At 45.5% G+C, this 25782-nt stretch overlaps 1 pseudogene; it reads left to right on the plus strand.

The window, feature by feature from the left end:
• Positions 1-10757: 10757 nt before the first annotated feature.
• LOC124078515 (ankyrin repeat domain-containing protein 33B-like) lies at positions 10758-11978 on the plus strand (annotated as a pseudogene).
• Positions 11979-25782: the final 13804 nt, after the last annotated feature.

Consider the following 25782-nt stretch of genomic DNA (forward strand, 5'->3'; position numbering starts at 1 on the left):
TAAAAACAAGGTTACTCTAAATTACAAAGTCCCAACAGGTATAATTGTACATACAAAGAGTCAAGATGCTTCAATTGTAATTCAATTAAAGTACTGTAAGTAACAAATATTTCATATTATTAAAAGGAATTAATTTATCTAAATTCAAAAATTTATAAGGGTTATTTCAAGATACAAACAAAAAAGGGTCAATAGATTAAAAATTATTAAAAAGTTCTAAATATAAGAATATATTTAATAAAACACATTTCCAGGTAAAAAGTCTTTATGTGGTAAAGTATAATTATAATACATCCAAGTAAACAACAAATGCTCTTATTAAGTAATATAAAGGTCTATAAATAAAAGACAAATATTAAAAGGTTTATATCTAACTAAGTTGGTTATATATATGTAACACAAATAGTTAAAACTATTCAAGGTTTTTCCCTAAGGACAAATAATAATGTACTGATATATTTATATGTTAAATTGACAAAAACTTTGAAAAATGTTAATTACATTATGTCTGTTAAGTTTTATCCCCTAGAACAAGTAATCTTGGAAAAACCAAGGTTTTTACATCTGTGGCTAAACAGCAACTGTTATTTTAAAGTATTGTCCTTCATTTACAAAGTCTAGATTTTCCTTTAAAAGCTAACCTTGGTTAATATAAAAACATCAATAAAAGTGTGGTACATTACTCTTCTTTACAGATTAAATGCATTCATATCATTCAGGTATACAAGTCTTTAAGGTAAAAGGCTTAAAGGAAAACACTTTACCTAAGATTTGTAAAAGGCCCTGCCTTCTCTGAGATAAGGCTCTGCCTCCCACCTTACAACATGTCAGAATAACTTCAAAGTAGGCCATATTTCAGTTAAAGTTATATTATATTCAAAGATTATTTTATTAAAAAGATTACTGTGATCTCAAATAAAAAATACAGTGTATAACTCAGCCAAGGTTCAAAATTATATACAAGCCAAATATGTTTTTACTATTGTTAATTTCACTTTGTATTTTCATTATATCTTAAAAAAATGTGACAAATACACTCAGAGAAACCAAGAGACCTTTACTGTGACAGTGTCTGATTAACACACACACAGACACACACACACACACAGAGAGAGAGAGAGAGAGAGAGAGAGAGAGAGAAGGAGAGAGAGAAATATAAAAGAGAGAGAGAGAAGTACAAGAGCGAGAGAGAGAGAGAAGGAAAAAGAGAGAGGAAAAAAGTGAATGAGAGACAGGGGAAGTGAGAGAAAAAGGAGAGAGAAAGTGAGGAGAACCTGGAAAGAGAGAGTTTTTATAGCCAAAATCTAATGGGCTCTCTGGATCTGCAAGCTACCTTGTTGGTGTACAGTGATTGGATCATACAGTAGATGCTAAGGTGTCATCTTTTGTCTTCAGGCAGATCTTCAGCATTATATAAATTAATAAATAAAGTAAGTATATTATGTTATGTAAACATAAACTATAAAGTTATAAAGATTAAAGTTAAAGCCCAGCATTCTTACTTTAAAACTGGTAAAACTGACTTGCTGGGTGTTTAAGGCCAAATTTAAATATTAAGGTTAAAATAAAGGGGCCAAAGAAACCAATATTTGCTCTTGCCCTCTAAGTCAGCCTGAACCCAGGACAGGGGAAAAAGCTTTGCATCTTCAGGCCACATAACCTCCCAATAAGGGAGATTAATGAGACCAATGGAGAACAGAAAGCCAATGAGTGTACATGCTGCAAAACAGGAGGGTCATTTAAAAAGGAGACATACCTGATGCTTCCAAGGGAGGCCATATGGTCAGCAAGACCTTGACCCATCCTAATGCAGATGACACTAACAGAGCTAAAATGCTGCTCACAGGTTCCCCAAGAATGTCCTCCAAGGAAACTCAGCTGACTCTTACCAATAGATAGAAACATGGTCAGTTTGACCAGCTTGGTCTTAAACACCTAGCAAAAACAGTTAAAACCAAAGCACAGCCATTCCTGGACATTTAAAAAGAAACTACAATAATTTTAATGTAACTTAAAATGTGCACTAGTGTTAGCATCCCCCCAAAAATAAGTAAGACTGGAGGAAACAAAAAAAAATTCTTAGGCAAAAATGCCTGATAACTATCAATAAAAAAACTGCCAGAACTTTTTAGTCAGTTTAAGGCCTATAGATCTTCCTAACTTCCTATACAGGTAGATGTAATCAGTGTTTATTAATATAATTATCTAGCCCTAAGTAACAAAAGGTCATGCCAAAAAGGTATTTTTACAAAAATCAGATGACATTAACTAATTTAACTAAATGTTGTGTCTACATTCCTGATAATTCTGACAATGTTAAAGATCTATGTTCCCTTAAAAAAAAAAGTGCCTTATTAGGCTTTGTTAGGCCTTGTTATGGGGACAATTTCTCAGGTCTTCTGCTCCTGGTAAACAATTATTAATTTCTGTCATTTTCATGATATTCATGGACAGGTTCCAGATGCTACAACTGCTATTTTGTATTAATCTTACTTCAGCACTCATGTCTTTTTGTTTCTCTCATAGAAGTGCCCACCCCAGGTGAATTTACATCCTGTTCTTCCTGAGCCAGATTTTTACCATGGACTCCTTGACCCACTCAGTTTCTAAAAAGGGACTCCAAACTGCTTGCCCACTGCACATCGCCCCCCTTTCAGCTGAAAGTAGCAAGAACGGTCATCACTCTTTTCCCTTACGGCAGTTGGAGGTCCCTAATATTAGAGGGAAAATTACGGTCAATATAGATGTTTGCCAATATGTCTAACTCAGAAAGATGTACCTGGAAAACTACTCCCAAGATTACACTGGGTGATCTCCCAGAAACAGACACTTGCTTCCACAACCCAACTTACAAATGGAACAACTCCCTGTTTGCCAAAAATTGTGCTTCCTGGGTCCCACTTCAAATTCCTTGCCTAAATCTCCAGCCTGCCAATAACTCTGAACTATGTAACCTACTATTTCCGTGGAGTAAAGGGAAAGAACACCTGGACTTATTAAAAGGCCAGGCCCCACTGATTTATCAACATAGACTGGCTACCCCCATTTTAGTTCCCCTCCTGGCTGGTTTTGGAAGTCCCTCACCCATCAAATAGATATAGATTTAGGAAAACTAGAAAGGTCAATCTCCAAACTAAAGGTTTCACTAGACTCTCTGACAGAAATAGTCTTACAAAACAGATAAGGTCTAGATGGTCTCTTTCTGAAACAAGGAAGACTTTGTATGGCTCCAGGAAAAACTTGTCTCTATGCAAACCATTCTGGGATAATAAAAGACAGTTTGACACTTGTGAGAAACAGGTTAAAGCAAAGAGATGAAACACTAGAAACTTCAGGCAACTGGTTCCAAAACCTATTCTCATGGTCCCCTTGGTTGACTACCATCATTTCAGCCATAGTTGGGCCCCTAGTCCTTCTCCTGATTGGTATTACTGTAGGACCCTGCCTCTTAAAAACCCTCCTAAACCACATACACAAAAGAATGTAGATGGGGTCAGACTTATGGTCTTGCGAGCCCAGTATAGTCCCTTAGACACAGAAGGATGAAACAAAAACTGAGGCCTAATGATGTGCAAGATTGACATCAAACCTACTAAAACCAGTGGGGAATGTGATAGTAGGAGCAAATGTGACTCCATTTTGTTTTATGACTTCATCCTGTAAAACAACCATGCCAAGTAGAAGAGTCACGACTGGAGCAAGATGTTCTTTTCCTTTTGCTATAGAAACCTTTAAGAACATGGAACTCCCTAATGGGGTATTGTTTCTGTAACTAGGGTAATGGGGCTCTGTTTCTGTAACTGGGGTGACTGGGCTAACTGTGATTTGTTAGGCTTCCCTCCGCTTGACTGCACTGTCCCGCTTCTGTAACCTGGCTTGCTTGCATTGGCTAGACCCCCTGAACATCCCTTTTGTGGTTTTCAGGCTTATAAGCAGTGCCCTTGCAATTGTTTGGGGCTGATCAGGGGAACAGCTTTATGTTCTGGTCAGCCGCCACCAGTGTGCTTCAATAAAGTCTTGATTCGATTATACGTGAGTGGTCTGGAAGTCAGTTTATAAAACCCTGGGACAAAGCTTTAACTATAACCATAGCACTGGTCCACTGTGGGGTTGCTCTGAACTTGACCTTGATGTCCTAAAGCAGTGGCAGGTGTACTGGAAGTGCTGGCCGTGGCTTGAGTATTAGCTCTGGGTTGGATTTTATTGTCTCACTGCATCTGCATGTCTAGGAGGTGGACCCAAGTCTTAGCCTGCTATAAGGTTAGCTTTCACTGCTATAACAAACACAGTAGACTTGAGGCTTGTGAATCACAGGAACCTCATTCTCACAGTTCTGGAGGCTGGAAGTTCCAGGTCAGGTGACAGCAGGATTGATTTCTGTTAAAGACGGCCACCTTCTCTCTGTTTCCCCACATGAGGGCAGAAGGGGCTAGAGAGATCTTCAAGGTGCCTTTCATGAGGCTCCACCCTCATGACCTCAAACCCTAGAGATTCTACCTCTAAATATCACCACGTTGTGGGTAGGGATTCCGACAGGCAGTGCCCTCTGCAACCAATGGCTGCCTCCTTTGGCCTTGTGTTTCTTGTCCTTTGTTCATTCCTGAATATGTTTTCCTCATGTGTGTGTGGGGATGTGCATGTGTGTGAGTGGGTGTGTGTATGTGGGGATGTCAGGCCTGAGTATTTGGATTCTGCAATTTCAAAGGACAGCACAGGGTCCCCAAGCCTTCCTCCTATCACTGACTCAACACTACTTCTGGAAATCATCCGACCCCACAGGGAATGTCACAGAGTTCCAGGGGGGAAGAGCCCTTTCCCTGGGAGTCACAGGTGGAAAAATCTGCTAATGCCAGCACAGATTTCAGTGTGACTCACTTTCACGGGCAGTTTTAATGATATGCTGCTGATAAGGCAAGTGCATTCATGAATTGGGAATCTTTCCATGGTAACCATACAAAACCCAATTCATATTAACTTATCATCTTTTCTTCTTCTTCTTCTTCTTCTTCTTCTTCTTCTTCTTCTTCTTCTTCTTCTCCTCTCTCTCTCTCTCTCTCTCTCTCTCTCTCTCTCTCTCTCTCTCTTAAAAAAGAACATCAAAAGAATGGTGCAAAGTTTCATCACCCCACATAATTGGAAAGTCCAGAACCACCATGTCAGGTGAGGCTTGATCCAGCTGCCCATCCCGTGGCTGCAGGGCAGGGTTCTCTATCTTTCCACTCTGTCTTCTTTGACTGGAGCCTTGCCCTCTAAAATAAAGATGAGACTTTTTCCAGGGAGCATTCAAGCTGCCCCCTTAGGCTTTACTTGGGAGTGGTCATTTGCTATTGTCACTACTAAGTTAGATTAAATTCTCAACTATTTTTATGCCTCTTATTTCCATTTAAACATATCCATATCAAGAGAACTTAAAGCATTAAAAGTTCCCAACAGCCTGAGCATTCCTTTTAGATTGACAGACCCTTCAACATGGAGTGAGTCTATGTATAGCTTAGGAAGGTTACCCAGGAGTTAACTGCAAAACGGTCATCCTGTGATAATTTGAAAAGTAAAGTGTGCAACCATTACTACATATAAAAACATGCCTTTCTAAGTTCTTCAGATGAGGTGATCTTCATTTCCTGAATGTTTTTCATTTGCACCTTAGTTTCTGAGTTGCAGTTTATTTTCAATAGCAAATATTTCAGCTTATACGTGATGAATGATCAAATTGGATGAAACCCTCAACTGTTTAGATTTTCTCATCATCTGTAATGTACAGGTACAGATCAGCTTGGGTCTGCATTGTGCAGTAGAAAAAAGAATGTTTGAAGTATCAGAAATTTTAATTTAAATTAAAAAATATAATGGGATTCTGGAAACCTGATTCAGTGGGTCTTTGTGTTTGGCTTCCTAATACTCTCATCTGTGCTGATGACAATCCCAAGGGAGGCAGCAGAACCTTGTTGATTCAGTGGAATATTAATGTCCCAGAGTGACAAGTCTATTTAAATCGGTTGGCTCTGAGAAGCCGCATGGAGGCCCTAATTTTTAATGAGATTGCCAGGTTCCCTGTTTATAACTGAAGTGCCGTATAAAGTAAGGCTGCTGCCTCAGGAGGAGAAACAATCAAAAGCCTTCATCTTGCATGATTCCAGGGAGCACATAGATTAAAAGGAAGATGAAGAGCCAGAAAAGACACTGTGTTCTTGCTCCACGGTCCTGCTCATCTCCAGCAAGCCCTGACTAGACTTCTGGTAAACCAGGGACTTATATTAAGACATTGCTTTCTGTTTATGAGGAAAATGGGATTTTTTTATGAACTGAGAATTTGCCACACTGGAGTTGTTTCACGTTATTAGAGAAAAATTAACTCAGGAAATTCATACCACACCACTTCATCCCCAAAACTAACCCTGAGACAAGGACTTGAGGACAAATAGATTTTTTCAAACGTTGCTTTTGGGAAGCAGCCTGGCAGGGTGTGGGTGGGGGGAGTGAGTTGGGAAGAGACAATGCTAATTCAGTGACCTCCGGCTCCTGAGCAGTTGCTGGTGGTGACTGGGACTCAGCCCTGCTGGGCCCTCTGAGAGATGATCAGAAATCATCTGGGAGATACCCCAAGGGACAAGGACACTGGGGGATTTATCTTTCAATTCTGGACCCTCATGGGGGCAGGGTACATCTTTCCCACTTGCCGTGCCATGGAGGTAGCTCCTCAGTCCCACTGGGATGGACATCAGGCTCTCCCCCATGACCCTGCAATCCTGACTTGCTGTGCTGATTACACACCCAGTGCCCCAGACACAGGCTAGAGGTGGCCCAACAGGAAGCTGGCAAGGGCTGGCCCACCCTTGTGGTGTGTCACCTCCTGTGGTGGGAGGGCGGCCTGGGCTGGGCTGCCTAGGAAGGATGCTGCCAGGGTGGGGGCTGGTGAAGAAGAAAAAAGAAAGTGACTACTGCGCCCACCTCCCACTGTCCTCGGGGTCCTGGCCTGACTCCCAGGGGAAAGTGAACTGAGAGGGCGGGAACATCATTTTTTCCCCTTTGGCACTAGTTTGGGATGTTTTCCACTGCAGTAGCAGAAGTCCTGGCTTAAGAGTGGATTAGACAGGTGTCTTTTCCTCATATCTCACTAGGAGTCTTAAGGTTAGTGGTCACTGTCCAAAGCTGGCCTTGGTTCAGGAAGACAACATGGACCTGATTTTCTTCTCCTATTCATCAATTCACTTAGGTTCCTGCTTTGTCACCTCTTGATTCCAAGACATTCACCAGACCTCTGTTAGGAGGCAGTGGCAACAGCAGCAAATACACTTGTCCCTGTTCTCAGGAGGTGAATACCCCATAGGGCTCAGGCCAGCACAAGGTTGCTTGGATACAGGCAGTCGGACAAATGGGAAACATACTTCAGTCATTAGGTTAGACCAATGGTTCAGAGTCAGGGATGATATTGTCCCCCAGGTGACATTTGGCAACAGCTGGGTACATTTCTGGTTGTCACAGCTGGTGGGGTGCTACTGATATCTCTTCAGTAGTCACCAGAGATGCTGTTAAAAGTCCTTCACTGCACAGGAGAGCCCTCACTACAAGCATGGCCAAAAATGCCAATAATGCTCAGGTTGGACAGTCTTAGGCTAGACCATTATGATCTATTGCCTAGAACTGAGTATGTTGCTTTGAATAAAATTGAGGATGATTTTGTGCAGACAACTCTTAGCTGTCAGCAAGGTGGCAAGTGGACCCATTGGCAAGAGCCCACCCTTGGTCCACAGGTTTGAGCACTGTTGGGTAGGAGGCAAGGATGCTGGTGGTGTCCTGGGAGAAGATGGACAGAGTGGCATTTTGGAAGTTCTCTATATCCGTTTAAAGGAATTCAAGTAAAATGTTAATCATCAGTACAGTTGATCCTCCCATGTCCTTGGTTCTGTTTCATGGATTCAGGCAACTACAGATATAAAATATCTCTAAAAAATGCATTTGTATGGAACAAGTACAGACCTGTTACCTTGTCACTGGTCACTAGACAATACAGCCTAGCAACTGTTTACACAGCATTTACCTTGCCTTAGGTTTTATAAGTAATCTAGAAATGGTTTGGTGTCTATGGAAGTGCATGGGTTACATGAAAAGATCATGCCATTTTCTACAAGGGACTTGAGCATCCTTGGAATTTGGTGTACATGGGGGTCTTAGAAGCAATACCCTGTGGACAATGAAGGGTAACTCTGCTTGTCATTCATAATTTACTTGCTATGTCCTGGCCATCAATGTCACCTTTAGAAGTGGTTTCTTAGGAAGTGAATCACTAATTAAGCACCACTCAGATCCTAGAACTGCATGGCGGTCACAATGGCTCTTGGTCTTTGGGGTGTTTATATTTTCTGAGCATTTTGAAAAGGTGGGGACAACAGGAAGAAGAACGATGCGTTTTGGACAGCTGTTCCTTTCGTTTTTCATTAGCATTTGAAAAATGTCTCTTTCACGCAGTGTTCATTAAGATTTTAATTTTGCAGTTTTTTTTTTCCTTTTTTAAGTGACATGCAATTAATTAAGGTTTAATGTATCATCTATTTTCTGCAATGACATTTTTACTGCCCCCTTTTCATTTTAGTCAGTTTATAAATTGTACTCTAACTAATGAGTTCTCCTGATTTCTGGTTCCAAATAATTACCACTCTTGTAAGATGGCTATTCTTTAATGTGTCACAGAATTAAGACAATTAGCAGGTGAGCTCAGGTGAGCCTGGTCTGCCTGGCTATGAGGCCACTGTGGGCTGGCAGGGCAGGGAAGTGGCAGAGCCCCCACCCTTCAGCTCACCACGTATTGATCAGCCACTGCATGTCAACACCTGGGTCTGTGTGGGATGTAAATGAAGCTGCCTCTGCCACGCCTGTCTCCAGGGAGCTTACAGACTAGATAATTGCCCTAGTTTTTCACATTGCTTTGCCAGTAGAGATTTGACTAATGGGACTTGAAATCCTGAATGATTTCTAACTGTATGTGGGGCTGAGTTTGAACCAAGATTAACAGCAACTTTGTAATAATTTCTACATTGCCAAGTTGAAATTTATGCATATTTCACCAGGATGATTTGGAGTTTAATGTTGGAATGTTTGTATGTGGGGGGTTAGTGGGTAGAATGGAGAGACATTCAGAAAGACATTGGGGATACATCATTAAAGATTCTCTAGACAATCAGAACTGATAGGGTGCATAAATTAAGAGATTTATTTTAAGGAATTGGCTCATGCAGTTGTGGGGGTTGGTAAGTCTAAAATTTGTAGGCTAGGCCCACAGGTAGGAGTTAATACTGAAATCCAGAGACAGAACTTTTCCTTTTATTCCATATTTTTTTGTTGGTGCATGATAATTTTTTTTATGTTTTATTGATTCTACTTAGTTATACATGACAGCAGAATATATTTCAATTCATTGTACACAATGGAGCATAACTTTTCAATTCTCTGGTTGTACACGATGTAGAGTTGTATCATTCATGACATTATACATGTATCTAGGGTAATGATGTCTGTCTCATTCCACCATCTTTCCTGCCCCATGCCCCCTTCCCTTCCCCACCCTCCTCTTTGCCCAATCCAAAGTTTCTCCATTCTTCCCATGCCCCCCACCCCCACTATTATGGATCAGCACCCACTAATCTGAGAAAACATTCTACCTTTGGTTTTATGAGACTGGCTTACTTTACGTAGCATGATATTCTCCAGCTCTATCCATTTACGTGCAAATGCCATAATTTTATTCTTTTTAATGCTGAGAAATAGTCCATTGTGTATACATACCAGTCTCTTTATCCATCCATCTACTAATGGGCATCTAGGTTGGTTCCACAGATAAGCTATTGTGAATTGAGCTGCTATAAACATTGATGTGGCTGCATCACTGTAGTATGGTGTATTATAATTATATATAATGATGGGATTTGCTGTTGCATATTCATATATGAATGCAACAAGAACTTTTTCTTCTCTAGGAAATTTGAGTCTTTGCTCTTAAGGCAGTCAATGATTGGATGAAGCCTAGCCACATCTTTGGGGTTGATCTCCTTAACTTAAAGTTAACTGATTAGAAGGTGTTAGCCAAAGATACAAGATCCCTTCAGGCCACACCTAGATTAGTGTTTGATTAAAGCACTGGATGTTCTAGTGTAGCCAAGCTGACACAGAATACTGACCATCACACCTGCCCTGCTGGGTGGTTGTTAGCACACAGAGCTGAGTGCAGGGGACCCAAGGTGCTCCCTGGAGCTCTCTACTCCATGGAGCTTGCCAGCAGGCCACCAGCCACTGTGACCATCATTCATTCTGTAATGAACCTTTGTTATAGGCATGCCTCCCACCTGCCAGGATTAGATGTGTTGCAGAAGAAAAATGCATAAGATATGGCCTCGGTTTTGGAATAGCCCACTGTCTGGTCTATAGGAATATGGGCTGCAGTACCCCAGCCAGTTAACTACCCAGTGGGAGAGGTGAAGGACCACCATTTCCCACAAAAGAGGACCCACAGCAGCCCTCCAGGTGATAGGACAGAAGAGATGGTACCAAGTGCCTTGAAAGTGACTGTTACCATTAGCATTTAGAGCACTCCAGCTGCATCATCAAGTGATCTCAAGTCATTTTTGTTGTCTAGTCATGTCTCCATTGGCAGAGAGCTATGGAATCTTCTTTCTTTCTTTTGGGTACCGGGGATTGAACTCAGAGGCACTCAATCACTGAGCCACATCCCCAGCCCTATTGTGTATTTTATTTAGAGACAGGGGCTCACTGACTTGCTTAGTGCCTTGCTATTGCTGAGGCTGGCTTTGAACTTGCAATCAATCCTCCTGCCTCAATCTCCCGAGCTGCTGAGATTACAGGAGTGAGCCACTGTGCTCCGCTGGAATCTTATTTCTTTAAAAAAAAAAAAATCATGATTTAGATTCAGACAAATTTTTATTTAGAAAAGACAAAAACATCAAATGATGCATGAGAAACCTTTTCTTGTTGCAGTGGTAAATGCAGTAGGTGACTGTCACATGCAGGTGGCAGTGGCTCCAAGATAGAGCTTGTTATTAGGTTTTGGAAATTTAACCTTTGTTCCATTCTTTGAATTGCTGCTGCAGCCACCCATTTGTGCTTCTTGTTTTTCAGGGGCAGATGTACATGACCGGGGCAGCCGTCCGCGGGATGTCACCCCAGGAGTGGGCTGCTTACACAGGCAGGGTGGAGGCCATCCAACTCATGCAGAGGCTGCTGGAACGACCCTGCCCTGAAGAGTTTGGGAAGAAGTACAGGCTAGAGCTGCCGCTGACCGCGGAGGCGGTTTTGAAGCCTGCAGCCTCCAAAAACTGCTTGCAGAGGCTCGCTGAATTCCTGCGGTCCGGGCTGACCTCGCGCTCAGGCCGGGGCCTGGAGGATGGGGGCGTCCTTGACCATATGGTCAGGATGACCACAAGCCTTTATAGTCCTGCTGTGGCCATCGTCTGCCAAACTGTATGTCCTGAGGACCCTCCCTGTGTTGGAAAACGGCGACTGGCAGTGCAGGAAATCCTGGCAGCTAAGGGGGACCAGGACACCCTTGCCCAAGAGAGGGAGGAGGCAGAAGGTGCTGAACAGCAATTTCGGACTTCTGAGGTGGTGGGGGGCTCCAGAGAGGAGGCTCCAAGACTCAGTCCCCCGTCTTTCTACCTGCCAGTGGCCCAGGGGTCAGCCTCTGCCCGGCGGAAGGCCAGCCTCCTGCCCCTGCAGCTCCTGCGCCTGAGCAGTGTGCGGCCGGGTGTGGTTGTCCCCAGGGTCCGCATCAGCAAGGCGCCTGCGCCTACCTTCCAGCCAGAGCGCATAGGCCGCAAGGGCAGCACCAAGACAGCACAGACCTGCAGATCCCCATGTGGCGATACAAGGAGGCCAAGGAAGAAACGAAGAAGGCAGAAGAGGCTGAGAGGAAGCGCCAGGAGGAAGCTCAGAAGGAAAAGCGGGCACCGTGCTGGAGGAAAAGGACGTGAAGGGGTGGATGGGCAGAGGGCCTGTGTCAGGCTAGCGCTGCGGGGGGCGCAGAGCCCCAGTGGGGAGGAGGGCGGGGGCGGGGGCATGACCATGGAGAAGGTGGAGAGGCACTAAAGAGGCTGCCCCCGCCCCCCGCCGGTTCATATCGCGCTGTGCCACTTCTCCTGACAGCTGCCTTCTGGGATCCCAGGAAGTGGTCAAGTGTTCCCAAGAGGGAGCTGGGAACAGCACGTGTTGATTTGCCTAACCCTCCTTCCCCTAGCAATCAATACACCTAGCGGGCAGTACACTTAATGTCTCCCTTTAGAGAACCTCAATTAAGAATTTTTAAAAACCAATTTATCAAAGGGCAGGGCTTTTTTTTTTGCATAATTTTGTACTTTTAATCATTATATAACAATCTGCAGCATTTTACACGTGATGGGGATGTTTGAATTTAAGGCAGTTTTAATATATGAGTCTGAAGACCCCTGGTTTAAAATGCTGTATCTAGCAAAAAATATTTGTGAGAGCTGTATGAATTCACACAATTCACGGGATTCTCCTTTTTGCCATTGGTTTTGGCTTTTGCCTTTCCATCTCATTGTGGGTGTGCTTTGGTGTAGATTTTCCTATTTGATTAATTGATGCTGAATATTTGTTTTTATTTGATGGAGGCATTGACTTTTACAGCAAAATTATCAAATGAAATAGTTCAGATTTCAGTGTCTTATTTTAAATCTCTCTTGTTCATACGGTAATAATAATGAAAATCATTGTCAAATTATTAGGAAACAATATATTAACTGCATTTCTTGCTAGACTCATTTTAAACAGGGGGCTTTGGAAAAACTGCATAGGAAATCTTTTATTGGATATAATAATAAGTGGGGTGAGCTCAACAAATGATTACTGGAAATACAAAATTAAGTCTTACATGCTCTTAGATTAGTCAAATCTGTATATCCTTAAAATGTAAAAAATTCACTAAAGATAGGATCCCAGAGGAATGGAACTGCTGAAGGGTGCAGGAGGGTGATTTTTAGGAACAGGATGCTAGAACTGAGTTTTAACAAGCTCGTTTTGGGCAAATTTCTAGGAGTATTTGGCATTTTCAGGGCAGCCCTCTCATCCAGGCTCAAGTGGAGTTTACTTTTATTTCTCCTTTGATGATTGTCCCTGATCTTTAGTTCGTCCTCATGCCAACTGTATAAGATGTCCAGGATGTGGGGACTTTGGCAGGATGCAGATGTGATTTGCCTGGGCCCTGAGCTCTCAGGGGAGTTTTCTTTTCATGCTTTTATCTCCAAAGACTGAGAAATTCTTACTGGATCTTAGAGTATCTGTTACACATGCACTTTATTTAAATATTTATTTGAAATACTGGGAACCATGGATTCAAAAACTATCATAGACTATGGAAGCTCTTTACTATAACCCTGGATACGTGCTAACACGCACTTATCTGTCTCATGATGCAGGCAGTGGGTGGCTCTGGGTTCTCTTTGCGGCTTCCCATCAGCACCTTCGGGGTGTTTAGCAATTGGGGATCTCACACCAGCCCTTCCCCACTTATCAGATCATAAGGCTGTTCCCAGGCTGTTGGAGAGACTGGTGAGATAAAAGTACTGTGTTTCAGAATCAGATTTTAGCATGTTTCTCCTTAATCCCAGAAAGACATCAAGATGAATGCCACAGAGTCCTGGACCCACCTTTAGAACTATGCATATTTGTTGGTTGTGGATCACCCCTGTGGCTTGGAAGTTGGATTTGGCCACATCTTCTTGACCTCAGTTATCTTTGGAGGTTGTCTTTTCTGGGTCCCTGGCATTGTAGCATCTCGGTGCCATGTCTATGGAATCCACAGCTTCACCTAGCTTGCCACAAGCTCCTCCCTCATCAGCTGAGCACCCAGCCAGGCAGTGCCAAATGGCCTCTAATACATCGATTTCAATACTGGGTTCCCTGAGGACCACCAGGCAGTTTGTCAACATTTCCTGCCTTTACTCCTACTGCAGAGGCTGGAACTGTGTTGTTCTGAGGGAGAAGAACCCCAGTGTTTAAGTTCCCAGGAGAGTACACTGCAGCTTGTGTTGAGAACTGCAGCTTCTCCTCTCACTTGGGGGTTGCTCTTCCTGGACACCTATCCTGAGCTCCCAAAAAAGACTCTAACTTTGTAAGAATGTCAAATTGTCATTGGAACAGCCAGTGTTAGGCAGTGTCTGTTCTGGCTGATTCGGCATCTGCCTGCCACTGCATTGCCAAGTAATCCTGCTTGCTATCCACCATGGGACCTATGCACTGGGAATGGTATGGAGCCCCACACCCTGTCAAGCCATGTCTCTGTTGCTACCTGATCAGAAGTGCACATTCCTGGTCCCATCCAGCCCCCTACCTCACACAACCCATTGTCAGTGTACAGTGATGGGTGGACTGTCAACAGCAAGACAGGTGATTTCTTCAGTTTCTGTTCTGGGGCCTCCTCTCCTGTTTGTTCCAGCCTTGACCAGCTGCATAGGACACACCTGACCAGCATGGGGCTTGGCCAGAAATACTGCAGGTGTCCACAAGATAGCTCTAGAGATACATGCATTTAGAAAGTCTACTAGGCCAGCAAACTGGGGTCAGCCCAGCAGTTTCTTTGGCAGAGTTGAAGGTGAACCCGCCACACTCCCTGTTTCATGGGAGTGGCCATGACCTGGTGGGATTCATGAAGTAAGAGTGACAGATGCCTGGGAGAGCTGACTGGCAGGAGGGGAGCTGAGGTGTACCCCCAGACAGAAGAACTTGTCTGTGAAGCCCAAAGGACTCAAGTGCAGGAAGTGTCCATGCAGAGCCTGGTGCAAACTCTCACCAGTACCTCTCTCCAGAATCAAATCACTGTGGGCTGCCTGGGGAGGCCCTTCTCTGGGATGTCCTTGGGTGGGGTCCAGGTGGCTTCTGGACCAGGTGCCCAGCACTTGTCACTGTGGCTGTGTGGAAGCATATTTTCCAGGAGTGTTTTCCTTCAAGGACAATGTCTCTCCCCTCTTTCCTCTCTCTAAGGAGGAGGCTTTTGCTCTTATTTTCTCGGCCTCTTTGGAGTGGGCTACATGACAGCCAGTGGACACTGTGCCCAGTCTTGGGCAGGCAGTGCAGGAGGTCAGGAAGAGAAGTCTGGATGCTTCTCAGCAGGTGGCCTTTGGAGTCTCTCAATTTGGGGATCTGTGGGAGCACAAGGACAGATATCCTCAAGTGGGACTCTCCTGCACAGGCTTGATAGTGTCACTGTGAGAAGGGTGGGGGAGGCATGTGGGGGCATCAGCTGGGCTTGTGATTAGCTCCACCTAGAGAGTGAGTAAGCTGGGTAACCTTGAGTAGGCTTGTGAGGCTCAGTGAGCCAGTCCCTTCTTAGGCAACATTGTTAGGGTGAACTTTTCTGGGTATGGGATTCGCAGAGAAGATATGATCGTCTGGTCCCTGAGGCGGAGAGAAACCAGCCCTGGTCTCCCTGACAGTCCAGCTGGCGTCATTTGTGTGTGTTTTTACTGCTTTGAACAGCGACACCTCGTCACTGAGGCTCCACCCTCCATTTATCATCAGGTGCTGATGGGCGAGGACCCACCACAGTGTCTCCTCCAGCTTTCACATTCCTTCCCTGAAATCCTCTTTACGTTCTCTTTAGTTCCCCCTTCCTTTTCTTTCTTGGCCTCTTTTCTTCTCCCAGTTTGGTTAAACTCCTTGCTCATCTTTGGCACCAGCTGTCCTGAGGTCTAAAAAAATCAGAACCAGGAGTTCCTGAGAAGCATTATGGTGGCCCTGCTGCATTGTCAGGTCAGGACCTCTGAGTCCCCAAGGATGAGTGAGCAGCAGGCCCCGCCGCTCCTGCGCTGGGGTCCCGCCTCAGCACCAACCCCTCCCACTTTTAGGAAGGGTGGCCTGGTCTGCTCTCCTGACATGGGACAGCACAGAGGGCGCAGGCTTGGGGCCTCTGCTTGCACCCAGGGTGTTTATTAACTCTAAATAGAGAATTTCAAGTTGACAGGTATCTTCTCAGGGATTTATATATAAATATAGTTAGGAGAACGTTGAAGTATATTTTAATACATTTTAGAGCTTGAGTAAATTATGATTAAACTGGACAGAAGAAATATTTCGAAAACTTTGTTAATGCTGCTGATTTTAAGTGAGGTTTCTGGAACTTATCCTTCGGCAGAGATTTCCTTGGTTACTGGAGATTGGGGGACCCTGGCAGAGGAATTGGCTGTGGGGTGGCTGTGAAGTCGCTTCTGTGTGAGAAGAGGTGGCTACTTGAAAACGCAGATGGGCTCCTAATGGCTTCTAACTCTAGAGCTGGTTACGCCAGGTCTGACGCTGCAGGTACAGAGTGATGCTGATGCGGTTTTTCCCATTTGCTGTGTGCTTAAGTATCCCGCAGTACCTATGTTGCATGCTGCTTGTTGCCCTACTGTGTTCAACTCTACCCTGCTCTCTTTAAAAGAACAGAAACTGAACAAAAGTTCAATGTTTTCCTAGCTAGAAAAAAATATGTGAATAAAACTCAAGTCCACCTTGATATTTCAGAAGTGTGATTTAAAAAAAAAATAAGAATATCAAGAAATTAGCTGCAAGGAGATGACTTTACCTTGTCTTTACCTCCTACTAAGACAGAAGCCTGGTCAGTGTCACAGCTGGGTGAGAGTCTGGATAGGGACTGGATTCACAGACTATGGTGAGGAAGCTATTTCCCTATAGTAGAAAGGGGACTGTCCTCATTTCCAGGTCAAAAGAGTCCATCAGGGAAGCCACTCAACAGCCTGGGCTCACTATGTCCGAACACCCGCTACCCTTTCTCCCCCATGGTGCAGCCCTGACCTCTCACAGCCTTGGGTGTTCAAGTGCAGTTGCAAATGAGAGGCCCTTCCTGTCCCCATCCTACTGACATGGCCTCCCTGTGCATGATGCATTCTCCTCCCTTGAGTTAAATGCAGTGTCTTCTTGGGGTGACAGCAATAGGTCAGGGGTGGGAAATGCCACACCTGTCCTCTTCCTATCCCTGGCTCTATAGGTACTGGGTCTGAATGCTCCTATCCTCATACTGAGCCCTGAGAGCAGGACTCCACTCGCTGTCCCAGTCCTGGACTCAGGACTAAGAGGCCCTTGAAAAACTGTGGCAACCTCCACATTCTTCCAGATTAACCCCCATTACCTGAACCAGTGGTCTTCAAATGGTGATCCCAGCAGTATAAACAAACCCAGAAAATTGTCAGAAATGTGTGTTCTTGGGCCCCACCTGGATTCCTTGGGTTGCTACAGGAAATCACTACAACTTGGATGACTTGTAACAACAGAAATGTATGTTTTCTCACTGTTCTGGAGGCCAGAAGTTCAATGAGCCACATTCCCTCAGAAGCCCATGGGGAGGGTCCTTCCTTGCCTCTGCCAGCTTAAATGGCTGCTCATAATCCTTAGCCTTCCTTTGCTTGTGGCAATATTGCTCCCATGTGTTCCTGTCACCACATGGCCATCTTCTGTGTCTGTGTCTGAATTTCACTTTTCTAGTCATTGGATTAGCATCACCCTACCTGAGTGGGATCATGTTTTAACTGTATTACATGTTTAAGGTCCCTATTTCCAAATAAGCTCACATGGGTACCAGGGGTTAGGACTTGAATGAAATTTGTGGGGACACCACCACCCGAGTATACTGACTCAGAGCCTGGAGGGCTCTTGTCCCCTTCATGCACACTGGATACAAACCTGAGTGCCTTCCTTGCCTGGACTAATTCTTGTCCACCTGTGGGTGAGGGAGGGGTTCCTATCTGGGTTGTGAGTGGAGCACATAGCACTGGACAGATGAGAGCAGCAGACAGAACCACAAATGCTCACAGCCTGGGCAAGAAAGACCCTGCAGGACACAATGGACCATATGGGGAGCCATTGGCAGAGGGCGTGCCAGGAGGTGGGCACCCCCTAGTTTCTGCAAGAAGATGTGACTGGCATTTTGGGAAATTGCAGGGATTAGCAGGCCCTGTGTCTGGTCGTGGGACAGGAAGGCTGCTGGCTATTTGTCCACAAGCTGAGTGAGGGATGGAACTTGTGGTTGGACCATAACGGTCTCTCCTGGTTCTATCAGCTGTTGAGGAGGCATGCGATATTAATTTTAGGTTCAGGTCTTACACCTTATTAATTTGTAAAATGTACCTCAAATCCTTCACCTGTCATTGGCTGCCATCGGGGTCCAAGCTCCAGTCCTCCCAGGCAGAAAACCATGAATCCGACCCTGCTGCCCTCCAACTCAAAACCTGCCACTCCTTTCTGCTGCACTTAGAGAAAGACACAGCTTCCTTCCCTGGCCTTGAGGTGGGCGGGGAGCACCCTGCTGTGCTCCCTGTGTTGGGGATGTCCTGAAGATGAGAGGGGATGAGAGGATGAGAAGGATCTCCCAGCCGACTCATGGATTTGTGCTTCTCCCTGCGACACAGGTCTGCCTGGTCCTAGCTCTGCTCTCCTTAGGTCCTCTCCTGGACACCCAGCTAAAGCTTGACTCAGTCTTTCTGCCATCTCACTTGTTCCCCAGTGGCACTCTGTGTGTTATCCTACCTGGCCTCCATCTCACACCTAGCAAAACCTCCTAGGGAGCTGGAGCCCCATCTTTCTCCTTCCCAGGTTCTAGAGCGGGGCTTGCACCATAAGAGTTGCTCCATTTCAACTATGTGTTGCAGGAGAGGTGTCCTGCCTTTCTGCTGAGCTGGGGCCATGAGCTGAGTCCAGCTCTCATCCCCTAAAGGGCAGCTTGGACCTCATAGGGCAGAGGCCATGGGTCAGTTCTGCTCCCTACTGGCCATGGGGTCCCAGGGGCAAGTCACTGAACTTCTCAGTGTCCATTTCAGCAAGGATTTTTCCCACTTTTAGGGTTTTTATGATGTAATTAATTGACATAGAGATCATAGTAAGGTCTGAACAAGTTGGTGGCCACTGAACGGTTGTGTCCTACCATCTTCTGTCAGACTCTAGACTAAATAATGGACTTCCATAGACCCCAGGGATGACCACAAAGACATCCACCTCTTGAGTCAGGATCCCAGGTGAGTGGAGATTGAAACATGGCCCTACACCTCCCACACCCACCCACTCACCTTCATCAGCTCCAAAGTCTCCTTGACTACACACGGGCCACATTCATGGCTTCCTGCATTTTTTCATCCCAAAATTAAAGATGGATCACAGCTTGTGCCTGTACCAAATGTACTTGGTGTCCTCAGGGCTAAAGCCCCTGCATCCCATAGCAGGGCAGGAGCAAGGAGAGGGTCTTGTGACCCTTTGTGCTTCTACCTGGAAGCCTCTTGAATGCCAGACAGGGTGGCACCCCCTCCCAGCTTGGGCTGTGTGGCTTCTGACCCACTCTTTTGAGCTGTGTCCTTCCCAGGAGCAAGCCCCCTTTAGGGAGGTAAGCAGAGGCTGCCCCTGTTTGGAGCAGTTACTGACCTCCCCACCTCTTCTCTTCAGGGGCCAGAAATGGCCTGCTACCTGTTGGCCTGGGCAGTGCGACTGTCCTACCAAACTCCTCTCCAGACTTTGCAGATGAGGCCATGTTGATGGAGGTGCTGGCATTTGACTAAGGGGGTGTTGAATGACAATGGAAATAAGCTAAATCATCTCTGAAAATATGGCAATGTAGAAAATACTGGCTTTATTAGACCCAGCCTGGCTCTTTTCCCAGAAAAGCATTCGGGGAAGAAGATCCTTGGCTTGCTTAATTAAACCAGACGACAACGGACATATCCTAAGCTAAGTGCAGAAATTCTTTGGAGACAGACTGACGGGTTTGATCCTGGCTGCGTGCTTTCCTTGTGATCCTGCTTTGTGCATGAATCAGTGAACACTGAATGCCAGTGCCTATGCTACAGAGGGCTCACCTCAGCAGATTCTGTGCCTATTGCCTTGACTGATGGTTCTGGGGGTTCCCCATGTCTTCCCTGCTTCCCTGCCCTCCAAGTGATCAAGAGCATCTCTCAAGGACCCCAGTGAAGCCTGATACAGAGTAGAGAAGCACAGTACTGGCTTCAGCAGGGTGACACAATTTTAAGTCCTTCTGAGTTCTAAGGATGTCCATAAACATCTCCCCAGGGAGAATCAGGCCAACCTGCTCAGCCACAGGCCCTGTATGAACTCTGGTGACCTGCTCTGAACTACACATGGTCTTCAGACAGGTAGAAATGGTTCCTTGGTTCCTTGCTCCCCGGTGCAATCATGTTCCCAAAGAATCTATGTTCCACCTTGTCATATGTGCTGTGGGGTCCTTCACAGAGGGATAGTGTCCTGAATGGTCTGGGCCAATAGCTTTCCAGTTGTGTTGAGAGGGAGGCAGGTGTCTGCCAGGAGGAGTCATCATCTCCCTGGAGCCCTGTGTGTAACCAGGAGTCTTGTCCTTGGACCTCCCAGGAGAAGAAGGACAATTCTCTCACCTGCCCTCCCATAACCCACCACTTGGAACTGGGAGAAAAGCTTTAGACCCATTGCAAGAGTCTCTCCAGCTCCACAACCAGTGGTTCTGAGCTCTGGCCCTGCAGATCCTCAGGGGTGGAGCCTGCACTGGCATATAGACATGGAGGCTGCAGCCAACCGAACAAGTGTCTATTTTTTTTATCTTTCTTTTCTCATTCATTGGCAAATAAAACTTATGTTACTTTCTTAAAGAAGTTGATTTTCTTAAAGAAGCATAGGCTGTTTGGAGGAAGCCAGGGATAAAAAATGCATGTTCAGTCTCACTAAGCCACAGGCCACTGCCCTTGGTTTCCCTGTACCCTCCATCAACTAATTGGATCCCCCATGAGAGGATCTAATGTGGGATCCCTTACCTAGACCAAGCACAGAGGGTGATGTCCTCCTGATCCTTGAGGGCCTGAGGTGGCCCATGGGGCCATCTGATACTCAGGTCTTCATTTCTGTTTTTCAAAAGGATTGGGGGTCCAGAGTTAGCCAAACTGCAAGGTGTGGGGGCACAGTCCCCAAGACGTATTCATTTCTGATGAAATAGCATCATCAGATGCTCGGGGCGGGGGGGGGTGTTCTCCAAACTGTCCTCAGCTCCAGTAATTTCCTAGAAGGACTCAAGAACTCAGGGAAAGCCACATACTTATGCGTCACCCCTTAGCGCTGAGGGCTATGTACAGTCCCCACACTTGGACTCCACTACTGAGTGAGTGTGAGGAGGGTGGGAGCACTCTCTCTGAGTCCCCCCGTCTCTGCACCCCTGGTGACGGCAGCAAGGACTTGTGAAGGGGACATATGGTCTGGACGGTGCCAGGAGACAGGATGGAGACCAGGCCACAGTCCCTGCCTGAAGACAACTCTCCCTGCACGAGCTTCTTTCACGCTGCTGTTCTACAGGGCGACACTCATTTTCCTATGTAGCCATATGTCCCTTCACCGCGTGTCCTGATAATTTTGAGGATAATCAGCTCAAGGCACTCATGGTTCATGGTAGAAAATAGGTTGCAATCATTTGGAAAGAGGTTAGACCTTTCTTTGAGAAAAATTTAAATGGCTGAAAGCCTGGATTCCCTGGATGGGTGTGTGGGGGAAGCCACCAAGGACATTTATCTCTGCTCTTCTTTGTATCAGTGTCTGAGAAAACAGTCATTATGCTGGGAACCACTGAACGCTCTTCCGAAGGAACAGATCTGCTCCACCTAAAGTTTCCCACTGCATCCCACCTTTGTGTAAAACAGATTCCCCTCCATAAAGTCTGCATTTTCTGCTTCAGGGACTGAAAACCCCCCATAAGCTTGAGCTATTTCAGCCACCTCCACTGACCACGCACTCACCTCGGGAACATGTTTTGCTTGTTTTCAAGATTCCAGGTTGAGGGCATTGGCCTTTGCTTGTTTAGTTACATTACTATAAGCCACGGACGTCTAGAACAGGACCCAAAGGCTTGTTGGCCTTGGCATTCTGGACGTTTTGGATGCTATCATTCTGTGTAGAAGGACGTCCATACATGGGGAGACATTGGGTCAACAACTCTGCCCTCTGTGCATTAGATGCCACTAACTGTTCCCCCTCCTTCCTGTTCCAACTAGTTCTGACAACTAAAAATGTCTCCAAACTTTGCCCAAAATTCCTGGGCAGCAGCCTCGCCCTCAGATGATTACCACTGCTACAGGGATGATGAACATTGTCATTATCATTCCAATCATGTTCCCTGTTCTCTGTGAGAGGAATGCCTGCAGGTTTTGGGTAATTTACACTGGAAACTGAGCCCTTATGCTATAAAATGTTGGACTTTCTCTTTGAAGTGACCAGTGGCATTGCAGAATGAAAATGTTGAAATGTAATCAAAAAGCTGTTCAGGTCTTCTGGGTTGAGTCCCAAATCCTCCAGATTATATTAGTTCATAACATCAGATAGTGTTGGGTCTTTTCTGGTTGACAAATTGGATTTTTTTTTAAAAGCAAGGCAGTTGGATATATAATATTTAGGATTAAAGGGGAGAATAAGAGGAAACTTATTCTCCCCTTTAATCCTAAATATTATATATCCCCATCAATTGTTGGGCAAGGCCAACTCCAGCACAGATGTGCAGAGCAGGGTCTGGGAGGGAAAGCCCCTGGCTGCATCTCCTATCTGTCTCTTTTCATCTGACAAGAAGGGCTCTCCTGGTGTGAGGAGGCTCAGAAGCTAGTAAATAGCACCTGGTTTCCACACCTGTCACACAACCAGATATTGTACAAACACTGCCACAAAGCCTCTCGCCAGGTCCAGGGTGGGAAAGAATCTGGCCTGCTGCGCTTTCCTTCCCCCAGACTCCAGGAGTCCATCCCAGATCCTGGGATATATGGGCACCCATATGCTCCATGGCTGCAGAGCACTGGAACCTGCCAGACCTGGGCCTTCCTCTGTTGCCCATTCAGTGAGAGGAGGAATCAGAGACTGAGATCCTGACAGCACAGAAGCCATGACTTCTAGTACATGGTGACATGTTAGAGGAGAAATAAGTGTCTACATCCTGCACATCCTGATCTGCACTCACAGGCGATGCTGGGCAAAGCTTTTTAAAACACATATATCATACTCCTGTTGATTGTGCTAAAACACACGTGCCTGCAGGTTTTGAAATGAAATGTTTAATTTCTATCATGCACAACAATGAAACTGTATTGGGATCACCAGGAGGTAAGCAATGGCTAAGGCAATTCCTTCTGATTAAGATGGCTATGATTTAGATGGGAAATTGATATTAACATGAAAATCTGTTCTGTTCACATTTTTTTAATCCAAAGAAACAAAACAAATTGTTATGTCACTGTTTACTATGTGCACTATAAAAATTGTCCACAGGCAAACTGTCCCTCAGCTGGCCCCATGGTCCTAAGGGCTCCTGAGGAAGGTCTGGAGTCACAAACCTCAGGCTCTGTGTCCCAACACTTACTCTCAGTGTCTTGAAACTCACACAGGACCGTGTCTGAGGGATAGAGTGATTGAATTCTCTGATTCTATCTTCAATGTATCCCAAGTACAAGAATTATGCCCAAATGTTACATTATGAATGAATTTAAACTAACTTTTACAAAATGGACAAGTAGATTAAGAAAATTCATGAAAGCCAGGTATGGTGGCACATGCTGGTGATCCCAACAGCTTCAGAGGCTGAGGTAGGAGGATTGCGAGTTCCAAGCCAGCCTCAGCAACTTAGTGAGGACCTAAGCCACTTAGTAACCCCTGTCTCTAAATAAAATATACAAAAGAACTGGGGATGTTGCTCAGTGGTTAAGCACCCTTGGGTTCATTCCATGGTCCCCACCCCACCCCCCAAAAAAAGAAAGGAAAAATCTTGCAAAAAGACACTCTGGATGCTGGATGCTGAAGTTGATCTGTATACAGCACAGCGAACAGTATGAGAGGAATGAGCTCACACCTCCTCTCATCAACAGCATAACAGATACCAGGGATCTAATTAGACCTGACAAGGAGCACCCTTCCCCACAAAACCCGGAATTACCTGAAGGTTGTTAGAAATTCAGATTCACATCCTGAATCATTAATGAGAAACTTCACCTCAAGGGTATTTGGACATTATGATCTTAGCTAATGAGAGTATGAAGTCACAGTGCTTAGCAACACATTTTAAATACTGCTTATTTCTCCTGTAACATGTCACCATCCATTTTTGTATACAAATTACAACCTACACATGTGTAATTTACATACGCATGTATGTTGGAGATGAATGCGGAGCACATTCCTTTTAACTTGACAGGTAGGCTAATGGATTGGCAGAGCATCCGCCTATTTTGGAAGGCAGGCTGCCACATTGCTCAACGGGAAGTGCCGGCCCAGGAGAAAGAGGGACTCGTTTGCCAAGTAGACCTCAGTTAATAAATTATTGTGCAGCCATTCATTACCCTTGGGATGTCAAAGGACCAGGGGAGCAGGGCACTGCCAACCAATGCCTACAGCAGGATTGTGCCCTAAAGGGAAAAAAAAGTAGGTCAGAAGTCCTAACCCCCAGAACCTCAAAATGTGACCGTATTTGGAAATAAGGTTGTTGCAGATGTAATTAGTTAGGAGGAGAGGATTCTGAAGTAGGGTATATACAATAGGCCAGCTCTCCTTCTGAAAAGGAGCATTTGAAACAGACATGTGCACAGGGAGAAACGGAAGGCTAGAGTTCTGTGGCCACATTCAAGGAAGTAAGGTGGCTAAGAGAGGGCCCTTGGGCAGACCCTCCCCAGCACCTCCAGGAGGAGCACAGTCCTGCTGCTACCTTCAAACATCAGGCCTCCAGAACTGTGAATCAACAAATTTCAGGTAAACCACCCAGTTTGTGGCACCTTACTAGGGTAGCCCCAGGAAGCCCACTGCGGCCTGCTGGCAATGATAGGGAGTCAGCCTGAGCCTCTGCAGGGCAATGGAGAAATGTGGCTCCTAGGGCAGACTGTGGGGATAAGGCAGACATCACCAAACCTCCCTCCATGGCCTCTGGTGATGCCACCTCAGAGGTACGTAGTGTGCAGTTGATGCTCCCAGAGGACCTGTGCTCTTGCGAGGGATGCGGGGCCTGAGCTGGCTCTGCCCGCCTTTCACTGCCCAGGTTACCACAGGCAAATGATGACCTGCACTGCTCCCTGGCTAGTATGAAAACTGCTCACTTCAGCAATGCCCCCTTTGCCTACAGAGTTAGAGCATTAATTCTGAGGCTCATGTGGACAGTCCCAATGGAAGAGCCACCTAATAGCCACTACTCTTCCCATTTTTCTTACCAGGGCAGACCGGATATTTATTACCATCTTGGGCTGCCATAAAATTTACCTTTCAAGTGCTTTGGAGCTGAGCATCTCGCTGTGCCTTCTGAAACCTTCATTACTGAAGCATGTCAGTCCACAAGCAGGGGACAACCCATTAGCTACTTCATAAGGACACGGTATGTCACACAAGACACTGAATACATGGAAAGGCTGCCTTTGGCAGGACGGGGCTTTGTGGCCCCTATACAACACACCTGGGCTGGCTGTTGCTGCCTTGTTGTAGGAGATCCAAAGCAACCCTGGACTTGGTGCTGGCTGGCGCTCAGTATCCTTGCTCAACTGGCATCTCTGAAGATACCAGGGGGAGAATCATGTGCTCTTTAAAAAGGCAGCCGACAACCAGCCTGTATACAAAATACAACATTGGGACTTGTGGGGGATATGGACATTGGTTCACCACAAGGAGCCATTAAAGTCACACCTGTAGACCACAACATTCCCAGGCAGGTAGGCCATGAGATCCCAGCTGTCTTATAGCTGTGCCACTTTTCAGCTTCAGAGATCTTAATATTTTATTTCTTAACTATTAATTTTA

Source organism: Marmota monax, unplaced genomic scaffold (genome assembly GCF_021218885.2).
Source record: "Marmota monax isolate L192 unplaced genomic scaffold, Marmota_monax_Labrador192_F-V1.1 WCK01_AAM20220418_F8-fsc02021, whole genome shotgun sequence".
Taxonomy (NCBI): Eukaryota; Metazoa; Chordata; class Mammalia; order Rodentia; family Sciuridae; genus Marmota; species Marmota monax.